The sequence below is a fragment of the Nicotiana tabacum genome, chromosome 4, assembly GCF_000715075.1.
Source record: "Nicotiana tabacum cultivar K326 chromosome 4, ASM71507v2, whole genome shotgun sequence".
Lineage (NCBI taxonomy): Eukaryota > Viridiplantae > Streptophyta > Magnoliopsida > Solanales > Solanaceae > Nicotiana > Nicotiana tabacum.
Window position 1 is genome coordinate 65,909,634 of NC_134083.1, and position 18,841 is coordinate 65,928,474.

Genomic DNA, 18,841 nt, shown 5'->3' on the forward strand with positions numbered 1-18,841 from the left:
GTATCTTAATTGTTACTTGACATTTAGCATATTAAATATTAAACTGCCTATTTTCTCCATGATTTTCACAATTAATTATTAATTACCATTTTTTGTTCATAAATAAATTCTAATTATTGTGTGCCTTGATGCTTAATAGTTTTTCATTGGACGTGGTTTTTATTGGAGCAATTTTTATTACATTTATGAGTTGTATAAATATATTGGGGGAACGGGTTGCACGCCGCAACGGAAATAAAAGTAAATATATCTATATTGGGGGATCAGATTGCACGCCGCAACAGACTTATTTAAAAGTATATATTGGGGGATCGGATTGCACGCCGCAACACACTAATTTAAACGTCTATATTGGGGGATGAGATTGCACGCTACAACAGACTTATTTAAAAGTCTATATTGGGGGATCGGATTGCACACAGCAACAGACATATTAAAAAGTTCATATTGGGGGATCGAATTGCACGCCACAACAAACTTATTTAAAATTCTATATATATACTTGATTTAAAATAAATATATTGAAGGATTGAAAATGAATATATTGTGGGAGCGGTTTGCACGCTGCAACGGAAATTAATTGAAGTAATAATTGGTTATGACTGCTGAGTTGGCTTCAACTATTAGAAATGAGTTACCTGATTTAATTCTATTGTGGTTATTACTATTATTGCGTACAGGTTAATGTAAGTGGCCTGCCTTAGCCTCGTCACTACTTTCTCGAGGTTAGGCTCGGCACTTACCAGTACATAGGGTCGGTTGTACTGATACTACACTCTGCACTTCTTGTGCAGATTTCGGAGTTGGTCCCAGCGGCGTACCATAGACTTGCTCAAATTTCAGCTACCAGAGGAGACTTGAGGTATAGCTGCACGGCGTCTGCAGTTCTGAAGTCGCCGTCTACTTTACTTTAGCTGTGTGTTTGTTTCCAGAGAGCTTTATTTTATTCAGATCGTTATTTGTATTATTCTTGAAGCTCGTGCACTTGTGACACCAATTCTTGGATTGTATTTAGACACCGTTATTTTTATGGATTATTCACTGCATTTTAGACCTTACTTCCGTATTTGTTTCCTTGTTATTAATAAATTAAAAAATTATTTTAAAATGGATAATATTATTCTAACGTTGGCTTGCCTAGCAAGTGAAATGTTAGACGCTATCAAGGTACCAAAGGTGGGAATTTTAGGTCGTGACAGTTGGTATCAGAGCACTAGGTTACATAGGTCTCACGAGTCACGAGCAAGCTTAGTAGAGTCTGAAGGATCAGTACGGAGACGTCTGTACTTATCTCTCAGAGGCTATGAAGTTTAGGAATAATATCACTTCTTTCTTATTCTGTCGTGCAATTTTATTCTATCATCGATGATTGAACCATTCTACTCTTATTCTCTCACAGATGGTGAGAACACGTAATACATCTACCGATGGACAGGGACCAGAGCCCCTGGTGGCAACCATGTCCAGGGGTAGAGGTCGAGGCCGAGGTCGTACTAGAAGTCGAGGCAGAGGCAGAGGTAGAGCTCAGTCTAGAGCTCGAGCAGCAACTCCTGTTGTAGAACCTCAGGTGGACCTTCAGGAGGAGGTTCCAATTCAGAATATACCAGTTGGACCAGTTCAGGTCCCAGAAGGATTCTTAGCTACTCCAGTGCTTCAGGATGCTCTAGTCTGTTTGGTGAGTCTTATGGAGGGCGTGGCCTAGAATGGTACATTTACAGTGGCACCAGCCATCTCACAGGTTGGGGAGGAGTACAAAATCCCACTACTCTCGCTCCGGAGCATATGGCTCCCCAGAATCAGCTCCAGCAGCCCTACCAGTTGGGGTAGTTCAGCCAGTTGTTGCGGCACAGACCGGTGATAGGCCCGCCATGTCTTTTGAGGCCTTATTGAGACTGGATAAGTTCACTAAGATCTTACCAATTCACTTCAGTGGTACACCTCCTGAGGACCCACAGGATTATCTTGACCGCTGCCATGAGGTGCTACGGAACATGGGTATAGTTGAGACCAATGGAGTTGATTTTGCTGTATTTCAGATGACGGGTTCCGCCAAGAGGTGGTGGAGAGATTATACATTGACCATACCTGTCAGATCGCCTGCATTTACCTGGGAGCAGTTCTCTCATCTATTTCTGGAGAAGTTCTTTCCTATAACATTGAGAGAGGATTACCGCAAGCAATTTGAGCGTCTACAGCAGGGTAGTATGACTGTTACTCAGTATGAGTCCCGTTTTGTGGATTTGGCCCGCCATGCTCTCCTTTTACTACCTACTGAGGGAGAGAGAGTGAGGAGGTTTATTGAGGGACTCACTCACCCTATCCAAGGAGACCGGAAGCGAGATTTATTTTCAGGCAGTTGCTAATGTCGCGAGGAAAATCGAGATGGTTCTTGCACATGAGAGAGGGCAGAGGTCTGATAAGAGACCTCGTCAGTTCGGTGGTTTTAGTGGTGGATCGCCTGGAGGCAGGGGTAATTTTGGTAGGGGTCATCCTCCTAAACCGTTTCATTCAGCACTTCATGCATCTCCCAGTGCTTCAGGGAGTCACGGTCCTATTATGCCTTACTTTGGGCAGCCAGCATTTAGTGCACCTTCATCTCATATCAGTGCACCACCACTCCAGAGTTACTACAGTGGTTATCCGGCCCATTCGAGTCAGCTTCAGCTTCAGCAGCCACGACATCAGGATGGGTGTTATGAGTGTGGGAACATTGGTCACATCAGGAGGTATTGCCCTAGGTTGGCGAGTAACAGATCTCGGCAGGATTCGCGTGCCATCATACCGGCACCGGTTGCTTCACCACCTGCTCAGCCAGCTAGAGGCAGGGGTTAGGCATCTAGAGGTAGAGGTCAAGCCATTAGAGGTGGAGGTTAGGCCATTAGAGGTGGAGGTGAGACTGTTAGAGGTAGATGCCAGCCAGTTAGAGGCTGTCCCAGAGATACAGTTCAGAGTAGTGGGGCCGAGCCTTGATTTTATGTTTTTCCAGCTAGGCCTGAGGCCGAGTCATCTGATGTTGTGATCACATGTATTATTCCAGTTTTCCATAGAGATGCTTCAGTTCTATTTGATCCCGGATCTACTTATTCCTATGTGTCCTCCTATTTTGCTTCATATTTGGTTGTGCCTTGTGATTCTCTAAGTGCTTCTGTGTGTGTATCTACACCGGTGGGAGACTCTGTTGTAGTAGATCATGTCTATCATTCGTGTGTGGTTACTATTGATAGTCTTGAGACTAGTGTGGATCTTCTACTTTTTGATAGGGTAGATTTTGATGTCATCTTGGGTATGGATTGGCTGTCACCGTATCATGCTATATTGGATTGTCATGCCAAGACAGTGACCCTAGACATGCCGGGGTTCCCTTGGTTAGAGTGGAAAGGAACTCCTGGTCATTCTGCCAGTAGGGTTATTTCTTATATGAAAGCTCAGCGTATGGTAGAGAAAGGGTGTCTAGCCTATTTAGCTTATATTCACGATCTCAGTGCGGATGTCCCTTCTATGGAATCAGTACCAGTTGTTCGTGAATTTCCAGAAGTATTTCCTGCATATTTGCCGGGGATGCCACCCGACAAAGATATTGACTTCTGTATTGATTTGGCTCCGGGCACTCAGCCTATTTCTATTCCACCATACCGTATGGCTCGCTGGAGTTGAAAGAATTGAAGGAGCAGTTACAAGACTTGCTTGATTAGGGATTCATTAGACCAGTGTCTCACCCTGGGGTGCACCAGTACTATTTGTAAAGAAGAATGATGGATCTATGCGGATATGTATAGATTATCGACAGTTGAACAAGGCCACTATCAAAAACAAATATCCGCTGCCAAGCATTGATGACTTATTTGATCAGCTTCAGGGTGACAAGGTATTTTCGAAGATCGATTTGAGGTCTGGTTACCATTAGTTGAAGATTAGGACATCTGATGTCCCTAAGACAGCTTTTTGGACTCGATATGGGCATTACGAATTCCTAGTGATGTCATTTGGGTTGACAAATGCCCCAGCAGCATTTATGGATTTCATGAATCGGGTGTTCAAGCCCTACTTAGATTCTTGTTTGGTTGTATTCATTGATGATATATTGATTAACTCCAGCAGACGAGAGGAGCACGAGCAGCATCTTCGGAGTGTGCTTCAGACTTTGAAGAATAATCAGTTATATGCCAAATTTTCAAAATGTGAGTTTTGGTTAAACTCGGTTGCCTTTTTGGTGCATGTTGTATCGTCATAAGGCATAAATGTGGATCCTAAGAAGATAGAGGCTGTTCAGAATTGGCCTAGACCTACTTCAGTTACAGAGATCCGGAATTTCCTGGGTTTAGTAGGTTATTAACGTCGGTTCGTGAAAGGGTTTTCATCTATAGGAAGACCATTGACCAGACTGACCCAAAACGGTGTCTCATTCATATGGTCAGACGAGTGTGAGTTGAGCTTTCAGAAGCTCAAGACCGCTTTGAGTATGGCACCAGTATTGGTATTACTCATAGGTTCAGGATCGTATACGGTATATTGTGACGCATCTCACATTGGGCTTGGTGCAGTATTAATGCAAGATGGTAAGGTGATTATATATGTGTCGTGGCAGTTGAAAGTTCACGAGAAGAATTATCATGTTCATGACTTAGAATTGGTAGCCATTGTTCATACATTGAAGATTTGGAGGCATTATCTCTACGGTGTCGCGTGTGAGGTATTTACTGATCATCGTAGCCTTCAGTATCTATTCAAACAAAAAGATCTTAATTTGAGGCAGAGAAGATGGTTGGAATTGTTGGAAGACTATGATATCACCATTTTGTATCACCCCAAAAAGTCCAATGTGGTGGCCGATGCTTTGAGTAGAAAGGCTATGAGTATGGGAAGTCTTGCGTATATTCCGGTTGGTGAGAGGCCGTTAGCTGTAGATGTTCAGGCTTTGGCTAATCAGTTCCTGAGGTTAGATGTTTCAAAACCTAGTCGGGTTCTAGCTTGCACAGTCGCTCGATCTTCTTTTTATGAGTGCATCAGAGAGCAACAATATGATGATCCTTATTTGCTTGTCCTTAAGGACACGGTGCGGCACGGTGATTCCAAACAGGTTATTGTGGGGGAAGATGGAGTTCTGCAAGGTTATATTTATGTGCCTAATGTTGACGGGCTTCGTGAATTAATTCTTGAAGTTTTCCAAATATTTTATTCATCCAGGAGCCGCCAAAAATATATCAAGTTTTACGACAACATTACTGGTGAAGGAGAATGAAAAAAGGATATAGTTGCATGTGTAGCTCGGTGTCTGAATTGTCAGTAAGTTAAATACGAGCATCAAAGACCTGGTGGTTTGCTTCAGAAGTTAGAAATTCCTGAGTGAAAGTGGGAGCATATCACTATGGATTTTGTTATTGGGCTCCCACGGACTCAGATAAAATTTGATGCAGTTTGGGGTCATTGTGGACAGGTTGACCAAGTCAGCACATTTTATTCCAGTGGCATTTACCTATTCTTCAAAGCGATTAGCTGAAATTTACATTCGTGAGATTGTCCACTTACACGGTGTGCCCGTGTCTATTATTTCAAATCGAGTTACGCAATTTACCTCACACTTCTGGAGGGATGTACAGCGTGAATTAGGTACGCGGGTTGAGTAGAGTACATCATTTCATCCACAGACAGACGGACAGTCAGAGCGCACAATTAAGATATTGGAAGATATGCTTCGCGCTTGTGTTATAGACTTTGAAGGTTCTTGGGATTAGTTCTTGCCACTTGCGGAGTTTGCTTATAATAATAGCTACCATTCGAGCATTCAGATGGCTCCATATGAGGCATTATGCGGAAGGCGATGCCGTTCGCCAGTTGGCTGGTTTGAACCTAGAGAGGCTCGGTTGTTGGGTACCGATTTGGTACAAGATGCCTTGGATAAGGTCAAGGTTATTCAAGATCGACTTCGCACAGCTCAGTCTAGGCGAAAGAGTTATGCCGACCGTAAAGTTCGTGATCTTGCATTCATGGTTGGAGAAACAATACTGCTCCGGGGTTCACCTATGAAAGGTGTAATGAGGTTCGAAAAGAAGGGCAAGTTGAGCCCTAGGTATATTGGACCCTTTGAAATTCCTGAAAGGGTGGGTGAAGTAGCCTACAGGCTTGTATTACCACCTAGTTTATCAGCGGTTCATTCGGTGTTCCATGTGTCTATGCTCCGGAAATATCATAGTGATCCGTCCCATGTTTTAGATTTCAGCTCAGTCTAATTGGACAAAGATTTGACTTACGAGGAGGAGCCGGTGGCTATTCTAGCCCGGCAGGTCCGACAGTTGAGGTCTAAGAGTTATCCTTTAGTTCGAGTGCAATGGAGAGGTCAACCGGTAGAGGCATCTACCTGGGAGTTCCAGTTGGACATGCGGAGTAAATATCCACACTTATTCACTAGCTCAGGTACATTTCCTAACTTCGTTCGAGGACGAACGTTTGTTTTAGAGGTGGAGAATTTGATGATCCAGAAGATAATCTTTAAATTTAATAATTAATTCTGTATCTTAAGACCTTCAAAAGCACTATTTATCACTCCTCGACTTGTGTGCGTAGTCCGTATAATTTTTTAGAAAGTTTTTATGTGAAAAATTGATTAAAATATGAAATAGAGCCTTAAAACTCAATTGAGTTGACTTTGGTCAACATTTTGAGCAAAAAGACCGGATCAGTCTTTTGACAGTTTCGGTAGGTCTGTATCGTAATTTGGGACTTGGGCATATGGCCGGAATTTAATTTGGAGGTCCCTAGCTCAAGTTAAGATCATTTAACGGAAACTAGGAATTTAAAAGCTAAAGATTTCCAAAAGTTTGACCACGGAGTTGACTTTTTGATATCGGGGCCGGAATCCGATTCTGAAAATTTGAATAGCTCTGTTATGTCATTTATGACTTGTGTGCCAAATTTGAGATCATTCCGGGTTTATTTAATATGTTTTGGCACGAGATTTGCAAATTAAAAAGTTTAAAACTCAAAAGTTCGAATCGGGGTGTGAGTTATAATTTCAGCATTTTTTGACGTGATATTAGACCCCGAGTAAGTCTGTATTATGTTACGGGACTTGTTGCAATATTCGGACAGGGTCCCGAGTACCCCGAGTGTGATTCGGATCGAAATCGGATCGAATTGTGAACTTAAGCCAATTCTGGAAATTTCTGCCTCTGATGTAATCGCACCTGCGAGGATCTTGGCCGTAGGTGCGATGCCACAGGTGCGGCAAAATTGTGCAGATGCGGGACTGGGCTGGCCTGGGGTCTTCGCAGGTGCGGCCATTTTGCGCAGATGCGACAGGAATGTCTGCAGATGCGAAACTTCATCTGGCAGCCTGGCATCGCAAATGCGAGCCTTGCCTCGCAAATGCGAGTCCGCAAATGCGGAACTTTTATCCGCAGATGCGTAAATGACTAGGCAGAGCCCATAAATTCGGAAGTCGCCATTTTAACTCATTTTTGAGTTTTAAGTCTCGGATTTGGGCGATTTCAAAGGGGATTTTCATGACTTTGAAGTGGGTAAGTATTCTATAACCAAAAGTGATTATATTTCATGAATCCATGTATATAATCATCACTTATTTCGGATTTAGATGCAAGAAATTAGAATTTTTGTAAAACTTTCCAAAAATAAAAAATTAAAATTTGAAGGTCCATTTGACATCGGAATTTGGTAATTTTTGTATGGTTGAACTCGTATCGGAATGGGTGTTCAGATTTTGTGAGTTTTTGAGATTCGAGACGTGGATCCCACTGTTGATTTTTAAAATAAATTTCGGATTTTAATTAGAAAAATTAGTAAATTCATATGGAATTAATTCTTATGATTCGTATTGAGTATATCGAATTGTTTGTGAATATATTTGACGCTTTTGGAGATAAATTCAAAAGAAAAAGTTGTGGTCGAATAATTTATTAGAATTTTCAAAGCGAGGTAAGTGTCGTGGTTAACCTTGACTTGAGAGAATAGAACCCTTAAATTATTTGTTATATAAAATGCATGTGAACAACGTATAGGCGAGCTGACGAGTGTCTATACGTCGTCAAATTAATTGTTTGCATAATTATTTAAAAATCCTAAATTTATTTTAATACACGAATTAATTGTCATGATAATTGTTTCTCTCCTATTCTTTGTCAAATATTAATTCTTGAATTCCTGCAATAATTGCTACATACTGATTTAATTTATGTGTCTTAATTGTTACTTGACATTTAGCATATTAAATATTAAACTGCCTATTTTCTCCACGATTTTCACAATTAATTGTTAATTGCCATTGTTTGTTCAAAAATAAATTATAATTATTGTGTACCTTGATGCTTAATAGTTTTTCATTGGACGTGGTCTTTATTGGAGCAATTTTTATTACATTTATGAGTTGTTGAAATATATTGGGGGAACGGGTTGCACGTTGTAACAGAAATGAAAGTAAATATATCTATATTGGGGGATCGGATTGCACGCTGCAACAGACTTATTTAAAAGTCTATATTGGGGTATCATATTGCACGCCGTAACATACTTATTTAAAAGTCTATATTGGGGGATCGGATTGCACGCCGCAACAGACTTATTTAAAAGTCTATATTGGGGTATCATATTGCACGCCGCAACAGACTTATTTAAAAGTCTATATTGGGGGGATCGGATTGTACGCCGCAACAGACTTATTTAAAAGTCTATATTGGGGTATCATATTGCACGCCGCAACATACTTATTTAAAAGTCTGTATTGAGGGATCGGATTGCACGCCGCAACAAACTTATTTAAAAGTCTATATTAGGGGATCGGATTGCACGCCGCAATAGACTTATTAAAAAGTCCATATTGGGGGGATCGGATTGCATGCCGCAACAGACTTATTTAAAAAGTCTATATATATACTTGATTTAAAAGAAATATATTGAAGGATTGAAAATGAATATATTGTGGGAGCAGTTTGCACGCTGCAACGGAAATTGATTGAAGTAATAATTGGTTATGACTGCTGAGTTGGCTTCAACTATTAGAAATGAGTTGCCTAATTTAATTCTATTATTGTGGTTATTACTATTATTGCGTACAAGTTAATGTAAGTAGTCTGCCTTAGCCTCGTCACTACTTCGTCGAGGTTAGGCTCGGCACTTACCAGTACATGAGGTCGGTTGTACTGATACTACACTCTGCACTTTTTGTGCAGATTTCGGAGTTGGTCCCATTTGCGTACCATAAACTCGCTCGGATTTCGGCTACCAGAGGAGACTTGAGGTATAGCTGCACGGCGTCCGCAGTTCTGAAGTCCCAGTCTACTTTACTTTAGCCGTATGTTTGTTTTCAGACAGCTTTATTTTATTCAGACCTTTATTTGTATTATTCTAGAAGCTCATGCACTTGTGACACCAATTCTGGGATGGTATTTAGATACTGTTATTTTTATGAATTATTCACTGCATTTCAGACCTTACTTCCGTATTTGTTTCCTTGTTAATAATAAATTAAAAAAATTATTTTAAAATGAATAATATTATTGTAACATTGGCTTGCCTAGCAAGTGAAATGTTATACGTCATCAAGGTACAAAAGGTGGGGATATCGGGTCGTGACATCTTCTGCCTTCGAGGGCTTTGTATTATCCCGACTGCGACTGTATGTTCTTGGCCCGGTAGCTTAAGAATTCTCTGAGATAGCCGTTTTTCAACAGAGTCGCTACCTCCTCGCGTAGATGTCGGCAATCCCCAGTCCGGTGGCCATTAGTCCCATGATATACGCACTATAAATTAGGATTCCCCTGGCTGGAATCGGATCTCATAGGCCTCGGGAATTGCGCGTCCTTGATGTTTCTCAATGCCAATACCAACTCCACTATGTTGACATTCAAATTGTACCAGATACTTCTTTGTCTTGCAATGACCTGTTATTCAGGCCGCGATTAATTCTTTTATCGGGAACGAACCTATCCGCCGACCGGAACCCTCTGTCGCTTCTTTCCCCCTTTCGTAGGGCAAAAATCGGCCTTAGAAGATCGCCGATCTGCATCAAAATCATCCTTCGATTTATGCCTGTTCTTTTTTCGATCCCGACCCTTAGTTGATGCCGGGAATCCGAGCTAATCATCTTCTATTCTTATCTTTGATTTGTAACGGTTATGGACATCCGCCCATGTAGTTGCCTTGAACTCGAGCAGACTTTCTTTCAATTTTCGGGAGGTGTTGGAGCTCCTTGGGTTCAACCCTTTAGTAAATGTCTCAGCTGTCCATTCATCTGGCACGGCCGGTAGTGACTTCGATGTGACTGGTTATTGCTATGAAAACAGAAGTAGCACGCCTTTTGGTTGGCGATTATACAAGGATTTTTTGGATATTAGTATTATTCATAAGAAGAACAATCAACACGAAAACATCCAGATACTGAAAGCCAAAGAATAAGAGGAGATTTTCTCCAAATCCCTGACTGATAACAACTTAATTGGTAATATCACTTGATTCTTTTTCTCGTTGCTAGCTGATTTAAACTCGAGACTCAGTATGTTGGGGGAATATAAATACTATATTATTTTCAGTTTCTCCATTGAATTTTTTTGGTTTGAATGAAAAGTTTGTTGGTTTCAAGAAAGAAATGTAGTGGACTAGTGGTGTCCTTCTCACTTTTATTTGATTGGAATTGTATATGGGGTGAAGGCACAGAATATCCACTCCACCTCAATGAGTACCTGCATTTTCTTACTAATCAGTCAATAGATTTATGTTTGAGGTTGTAAACATAAGAGCTATACTTGATGTTTGTACTGGACATTTTTTATATGCTGGGGTTAAATAATTTTGCAAAATGATCTGTAGGAAAAATTGAAAAGCCTATTTTGCAAATGAAATGGGTTTTCACTAGTGTTTCGGATTTTGTAGTCTCATATAAACAAACTTAATCTCGATTTTCGAGGTGCAGATAACAAGTTTAAACCAAACCAACAATAATGGAGTTTAATTTTTCGATCTCGATTTTTTCAGGATTTTTTTATTTCTCCGGGTTTCGCATTTTTTCGGTAAAATCTCCGTAGCATAATAACTTGTACTCTAAATATTTCTTTAGCCCTAGTAGGATATAGCTATATAAGGTGTTATCCAAAAAAATAACACAAAATAATGTGAGATGATTCATGACATTATACTATAATATTCAATAATAAAAATAATAAAATTCCATAAACAAATATAGCTAATTAATAAGTTATGATAAAAATGAATATAATCTAAAAGTATCAAGTCACGCTAAATAAGTACTACTAATAAGTAGTGTGTATTACTTACATGACTAAACAATAAAAAAAAGTTATGTATTTTTACTGTCTAAACCAATACAAAACTAAAAAAAAATAGATATCCAATATTATTATCATTCCTAGTATTGAATTGAATTTCTTTTGTTAGCATTAAAAATTGATTTGATTTTTGCTTTGGGTTTTATTTGAGTTAGTAACATTTATGGGGTATATATAGTCAAACCTCTCTAGCTATAACAAGCTCATTTGTTCCGATATTTTTTGGATGTTATGTGAAGTGCTGTTATAGAGAACATATATTATAACATAACATAAAAATCGTTTCCGAGAAAAACTTGACGTTTATAGTCAATGACTATTATATAGGGATATTGTTATAGATAGGTCTAAGTGTAACTTATTGGACCATTTAAAAATTCTAAGTCCAAACTTGAAATAATATGTTAAAAGAGAGAACTATGAAAAAGTTTATGAAATATTCATAAATTACATTGCAATAAATATTTTTATGTATAAAATATTTTTAAAACTTGTATATATATATATATATATATATATATATATATATATATATATATATATATATAATGTCGGGTTGGTTTGGTTTTGATTTGACTTTTTTTTTGTTAAAACCAAACCAATTATAGTTGAATTTTTTTTGTCAATACCAAACCAAATCGTAAACGTTTTTTTTTTCTCAGTTTGATTCGAATTATCTATTTGGTACAAATTATCGGTTTCTTTTGGACACCTCTATAGCCAATGATGACATATAAAGTAGTAAAAAATAAGAAGAATAAATTTTAATTGCACAAAATAAAGACAAAATTACCACCAAAGTTAATTATCTCGTAGCTAGGTCTTATTATTATTATTATTATTATTATTATTATTATTATTTAATTAAGAAGGCCAAGCCTCACGTTAAGCCTCAGACTTGAAGATGACACATATCCCAGTTCATGCAGCGTAACAGTAATCCAGATTAGAATACAGTACAAAACTTAGACAAAAACATTATCCCGACTGAAAATTAAAATCCACTAAAACTATTATTGCTATCTCTTACAGAGGCAGGGACGAAGGGAAAATATTCACAACTGATCCTCAAGCAATAATTAATAAATAAAGAACAATCAAGAAACAATAATTGGACGTGTATATTAATTTTAAACATTTTCAGGAACAGCTGTTCCTTATTACAGTATCCCCTGAAAGAATCCATGCTTGGATGCCTCCAGATAATTCTTATAATTGCAACTTTCTGAATTCTTTGTAGAGTCCTGGACGTTTTTAGGCCTTATTATTCCTCACGGATGTCGATCTCTTTTTAGATGGCTTAATTGATTGGTTGTAGTTAAATTTCACTAGTGTTTTTAAGTAATTCCTTTAATTATTCAAATTTTAAATTAATAAAAGGTATTGAGAATTCAACGATAAACCTTGAGACGTTGATGTCGTTGGGACCATGGAAATTTTTGTTGTAGGCTATTGATATACTCTTTAATCATACAATTACTAAATATATACTTAAAACTAGGATAACTTTATACATTGTTTGGTTAAAAGAAGGAGAAAAAATAATCTCCACATAGAAGCTAGCATAAGTTATACAATGTTTGGTTGGTTTTTTCCTCTTTTCCATATAAAATGTAGCATTGCTAATATAATGTTTGGTTCATGTTTTTCTTTTCCACATAACTAATACATGTATATAAGTTATGAGGGAGTCTATGTATTATTTATGCAGGGTAGAAGGTGGAATAACTTATACATGTATTAGTAATATTTATATTAAAACACAAAATGATAAGAATACCCTTTATCCAAACTTGTATTGTTTTGTTTTAAAAATATATATTTAAGGGAAAAGGGTCAAATATGCCCATGGACTATTGAAAATAGAGCAATTATGCCATCCGTTTGCATTTGGGTATAAAATTGCCCTTGTCGTTAATAAAGTGGTTCACTTTTGCCCCTCCCCACTAACAAACTCCACATCAAGGACAATTTTGCACCCAAATACAAATGGAGGGCATAATTGCTCTATTTTCAATAGTTCAGGGGCATATTTAACCCTTTTTCGTATAAAATAATACTTTTTTGCTAAGTTGAAAAGGTCAAAATTGGAGAAAAAATCTACTCTGAAAAAAAAAAGAGGGGGAGGGGGGGGGGGAAGGAATGTCTTGCCATATCTTTTATGTACTAATTACTACAATGACGAGAAATCTCACCGGAAAATCCTTCCGGCCAGCTGATCACAACATCCTGCTTCACTTTTTTTACTTATTATTTTCTTACTGGATCAAATTCGTGTGATTTGATTTTTATATTCTATGAACTCCTAAGTCCTAGCATGTAAGATAACCAAACAATACCACATTAGAGGGACTCGAATCCGGATCTGCTCAAAGGATACAATGCCATTGTTCATTATTGATGTATCCGTAATAAAATGATCTTTATATCAATTCTTGATACAAAATCTTATTATTAGAGTACCAAGTAATTAATGGTGAAATTTTTTTCCTTTCGTCTTCTTATTTTAATTTGCAACTGCATATCGATACATCCATAAGTTACTATCACAAATTTCACTTTTATATTTCTCTTATGTGGGTATTTGGGTACAAAATTGTACCCTCCTTTTGTACCCAAATATAAACGGAAGGCATAATTGCTCTATTTTTAATAGTTTAGGGGCATATTTGGACCTTTTCAACTTAGCAAAAAGGTATTATTTTAAAAGAAAAATGGTCAAATATGCCCCTGAACTATTGAAAATAGAGCAATTATGCCCTTCATTTGTATTTGGGTACAAAATTGTCCTTGATGTAGAGTCTGTTAGTGAGGAGGGGCAAAAGTGAACCACTTTATTAATGGCAAGGGCAATTTTGTACCCAAATACAAACAGAGGGCATAATTACTCTATTTTCAATAGTTTAGGGTCATATTTGACCATTTTCCCTATATTTAAACTATACTAACAATTTTAATAAAATAAAGTAAGCTAATAATAAATAACACTCACATTACATTTATATTACTAATCCTTATATAACTACCGCATAACTAATCCTCGCATAACTAATCCCAACATAACTCAACCTTGCACAACTTATCCCTGCATAACTAATACATGCATAACTAATCCATGCATTACTTATTCCTGCCTAACTAATACATACATAACTAATACTTGCATAACTAATACATGTATAACTAATACTTGCATAACTCTAACCGGCAACCAAACGACCCCAATACTGTCGAAGCGTTCTTCGTTTTCGTTCCAAGATATTGATGGAGAAACGTTTGTATTATGTATTGTGAGTTGTGACTATTTGAATTGCCTTCTTTTTTTTTGGTCCAAAAGAAACTAGTTATATTAAGATAAAAAGTGCGTAGTACAAGGAGCTAATGTTAACATAGGCACAAGATACGTCGGACCTGCATAAGTAACAGAACTACAGGGATGACCTCGTTGTGGGTCGTGACAAAAGGAGGGGAGGGGGTTTGATCTAGAACTAGCTAAATCCCCGAGATGGGGTTACAAAAAGAGGCGTCTGAGCGACTCGTGTTACATACAGTAGCAGGTACAATGTGTCTAACAAAAAACATTCCTAGCTTGTCTTCTTCCAAATAACAACTCGGCCGGTCGTTTTGAGTATTATTACAGTTTCCCTATTTACTGCTCAAGTTATGCTTTGTAGTTATTTTATGACTTACCGTGTTAGTTGATTCGGGTCCAGAAGAATTTCGGAGTAAAAGGAGACACTTAGTCTCATAATTGAAAACTTAAGTTGTAAAAGTTAACCAGCTATTGACTTATGTGTAAACGACCTCGGAATTTAATTCTGATGGTTCTAATAGCTCTGTATAGTAATTTTGGACTTAGGAGCGTGTCCGTAGTGGAATTAGGCTTGAAATGGCAAAAGTCAAATTTTTGGAAAGTTTGACCGGGGGTTGACTTTTTGATATCGGGGTCGTAATCCGATTTTAAAAATTATAATAGGTCTGTTATGTCATTTATGACTTGTGTGAAAAATCTGAGGTCAATCGGACTTGATTTGATAGGTTCCGGCGTCGATTGTGGAAACTTGAAATTTCAAAGTTCATTAGGCTTGAATTGGAGTATGATTCGTGGTTTTAGCGTTGTTTGAGGTAATTTGAGGGTTCGACTAAGTTCGTAAGGTGTTTTAGGACTTGATGGTATATTTGGTTGAGGTCCCGAGGGCCTCGGGTGAGTTTCGGAGGGTTAACAGATCGAAGTTGGACTTGGAAGAAAATCTGAAGGTTTCTGTCATATGATGTAATCACACCTGCAGAACTTCCATCGCAGGTGCGAGCTCGCAGAAGTGAGCCTTCCATCACAGATGCGTCCAGGCATGGCTGGGGCTTCGATCACAGAAGCGGCAGGTAGCCGCAGAAGCGTTCCCGCACCTGCGGGTGTTTGATCGCAGAAGCGCAAGGGCGCTTGGTGAGGCAACTTCGCCGAAGCGGATAGCTCCTCGCAGAAGCGTGTCCGCAGATGCGCACAAAATCCCGCAGAAGCGAAAACCCTTTGGCAGTACAAAAATAGAAGGGTTCCGAGCTTTTTCTATTTTTGGGCATTTCAAGCTCGGGGTGGGCGATTTTGAGTGAAGTTTTCACGGAAAATCTTGAGGTAAGTCACTTGTGATCATTTCTCCTTCATAATATTGAATTATCATCGAATAATCCGACTAGATTACATGTTTTTGAGGTGTAAATCGGGGATTTGAACTTAGGGATTTGAAAATAAGATTTGAAAATTTGGAGGTCGAGTTGAGGTCGGATTTTGGCAAAATTGGTATGGTTAGACTCGTGGTTGAATGGGCTTCCGGATTTTCTAACTTTTGTCGGGTTCCGAAACATGGGCCCCACGAGCGATATTTGAGCTAAATTTTGGATTTTTATGAAAAAATAGCATTTTCTTATGGAGTTAATTCTAATAAATTTTATTGACTAAATCGAATTATTTGTGGCTAGATTCGAGGCGTTTGGAGGCCAATTCATGAGGCAAAGGCTTAGCGGAATAAGAATTTCAGGGTTTGAGGTAAGTAACAGTTTTAAATCTAGTGCTGAGGGTACGAAACCCCAGATTTTTGTGTCATGTGATTATTTTGGAGTTGACGCACCTGCTAGGTGACGGGCGTGTGGGCGTGCACCGAGGGGATTGTGACTTGGTCTGTCCCGTAAAACTATAAAGTTGAATAACTTGTTGTTAGCTATATGCTCTTTATGTGTTAAAGAAATTTGACTGTAAATCATGCTTAGGCTATGTGATAGTGTTGTTGGGACCCGTAGAGGTCGCGTACTTGTTGAATTATTTGCTAATTATTGTCTTGTACTCAGTCATGATTTTACCTGCATATCATACCTCAGTCTTCCTCGATTTTTGTTGATACACTATGTTATCTTTGTGATTTTCGAGAGCCCGAGAGACTAGAGAGGTTGATGACTGAGTGAGGCCCACGTGAGTTGTCCATGCAGCATGTGAGTTCTCCGTGCAGGATATTATAGCACGTGAGTTATCCGTGCAACACGTGAGTTGTCCGTGCGAATTATAGCGCTTGGGCTGTAGGAGCCCCTCTGGAGTTTGTACACCCTCAATGAGCGCGGGTACCCATTGAGTGTGAGTGCTGAGGGCTGGGAGCCCAGTGAGTGATTGTTTTCCTAAGAGGCTGTATTTGTTTTTCATTTGTTGTTTCACTTAGTTGCTATCTGTCATTGTTGTGAAATTCTCTGAAAATTTTTATATCCGGATTACATGAACTTGAACTGTATAGAACTGATTTGACTTAAACTGTTGGATTTGAAAGCATGTCTACTCTCTGCTGGAATTACTGAAAGTGAACTATAACTGTGTAGCTCGTCACTATCTTTAGTTCCTTATTTATTATTGTTACTTATTGAGTTGGTTGTACTCATACTATACCCTACACTTCGTGTGCAGATCCAGGTGTTCCCGGACATAGCGGGTGTTGATTCTTTCGCGCAGTTGATTTTTCGAAAATTCTGAGGTAGCTGCCGTATTTCGCAGACCTTGCCTCTCCTTCCATATCTTCTTATTTACTGCATTTGGTCTCAGACTATTATGGACCGTATTTTTCAGATTTGTATTCATATTAGATGCTCATGTACTTATTGACACCGGGTTTTGGGAGTGTTTATATATGTATTTGTGAATTTTCTTCCTCTGAATTTAATCATTATGTTTTAAAACTTAAAAGACATGGGAGTTTTATTGAGATTGTCGGCTTGCCTAGTATTGAGATAGGCGCCATCACGGCGAATGAGAATTTTGGATCGTGACAGCCGTTTGTACAGAAGTTGGCGGGTGTATGAAAGTAGTGAAGTCCGCAGAGTTGTCCAAAGTGCAACCAAAATTTGCAAGTATATCAGCCACCCGATTTTGCTCCCCGTACGTGTGTAGTACGATTGGATCATCCAGTTGCCGAAGAAGGTATACATTTATCATTTTTCGATGGATTGTTTAACCAAACGTAACAAATTTACTAATAATTAAGTTTCATTTAATTAAATAGACAGCATTGATCTGCCACAATTTTTTCCAACAAAGTAGAATTGTATTCTAGGTTTGCTTACCTAGTATATACTTAATCATGAAGCTTAAACGAAGCAAAAACTTCTAAGAAAATAAAATAAAATATAACTGAAACGGCAAAATTATAGTAATATAATAAGGTATGAGTTGCTGAATAACGAGTAAATAATTGAAAAGTCATGGAAAATGATACAAAGTAATGGAAAATGACAGAAAAGGTCAAGTTAAAAGACACCAGTTTTGATGAAGCATGTCTCGCACAAAAATGCACTCAAAGTAATACTCCATCCGCTCTGATATAAGTTATAATTCTTCTTATGTTAATATGATTGAAAATAATATATTTTAAAATATTGATCAAATTTTATATAATTTAACTTTTAAAAGTGAAAAGTATCATATATAAATTGAGAGGGAAGAAATAACAATTACACAAATTTTCTTCTCTAATACAAGAGCATCACATTAGAGCTTCTTAAAACTTATTGCACAGGAAAAGTCAGAGATATTCTATGTGATCCGCATAGATCAATTTTAACGGGAAATAAGTAACATACAGACTAGAGTCATACTTTAACAGACAAGTTTAAGTTAGTACATCTTCAATGTATGGAGTTTTTACACTATCATGTCATATTTATATGTTACTGGTCTTAGGATACGCGCTTTGCACGTGTTTTGCGCGTGTATCCAAATCATTGAATACGCTATTTTAAAAAATTATATAAATATTATTAACAGTATGCTAATTTATAAAATAAAACTCTAAAATAAAATATTTATGAAAAACATAATTAAACAACACATACACTTAACCCCGATTTTGATAAACCCATTACGTCTTCCTTCGCATCTCACAAGAATGCTATAATCAATTTGAATACCAAATTACCAATATATATTGTTTGTTGCTAATTTACCAAAATTTTCATTTGGCAAAAATGACCGAATATTTATTATGCTTTTATCACGATTTTCAAATATTTGTCAAACAACACAT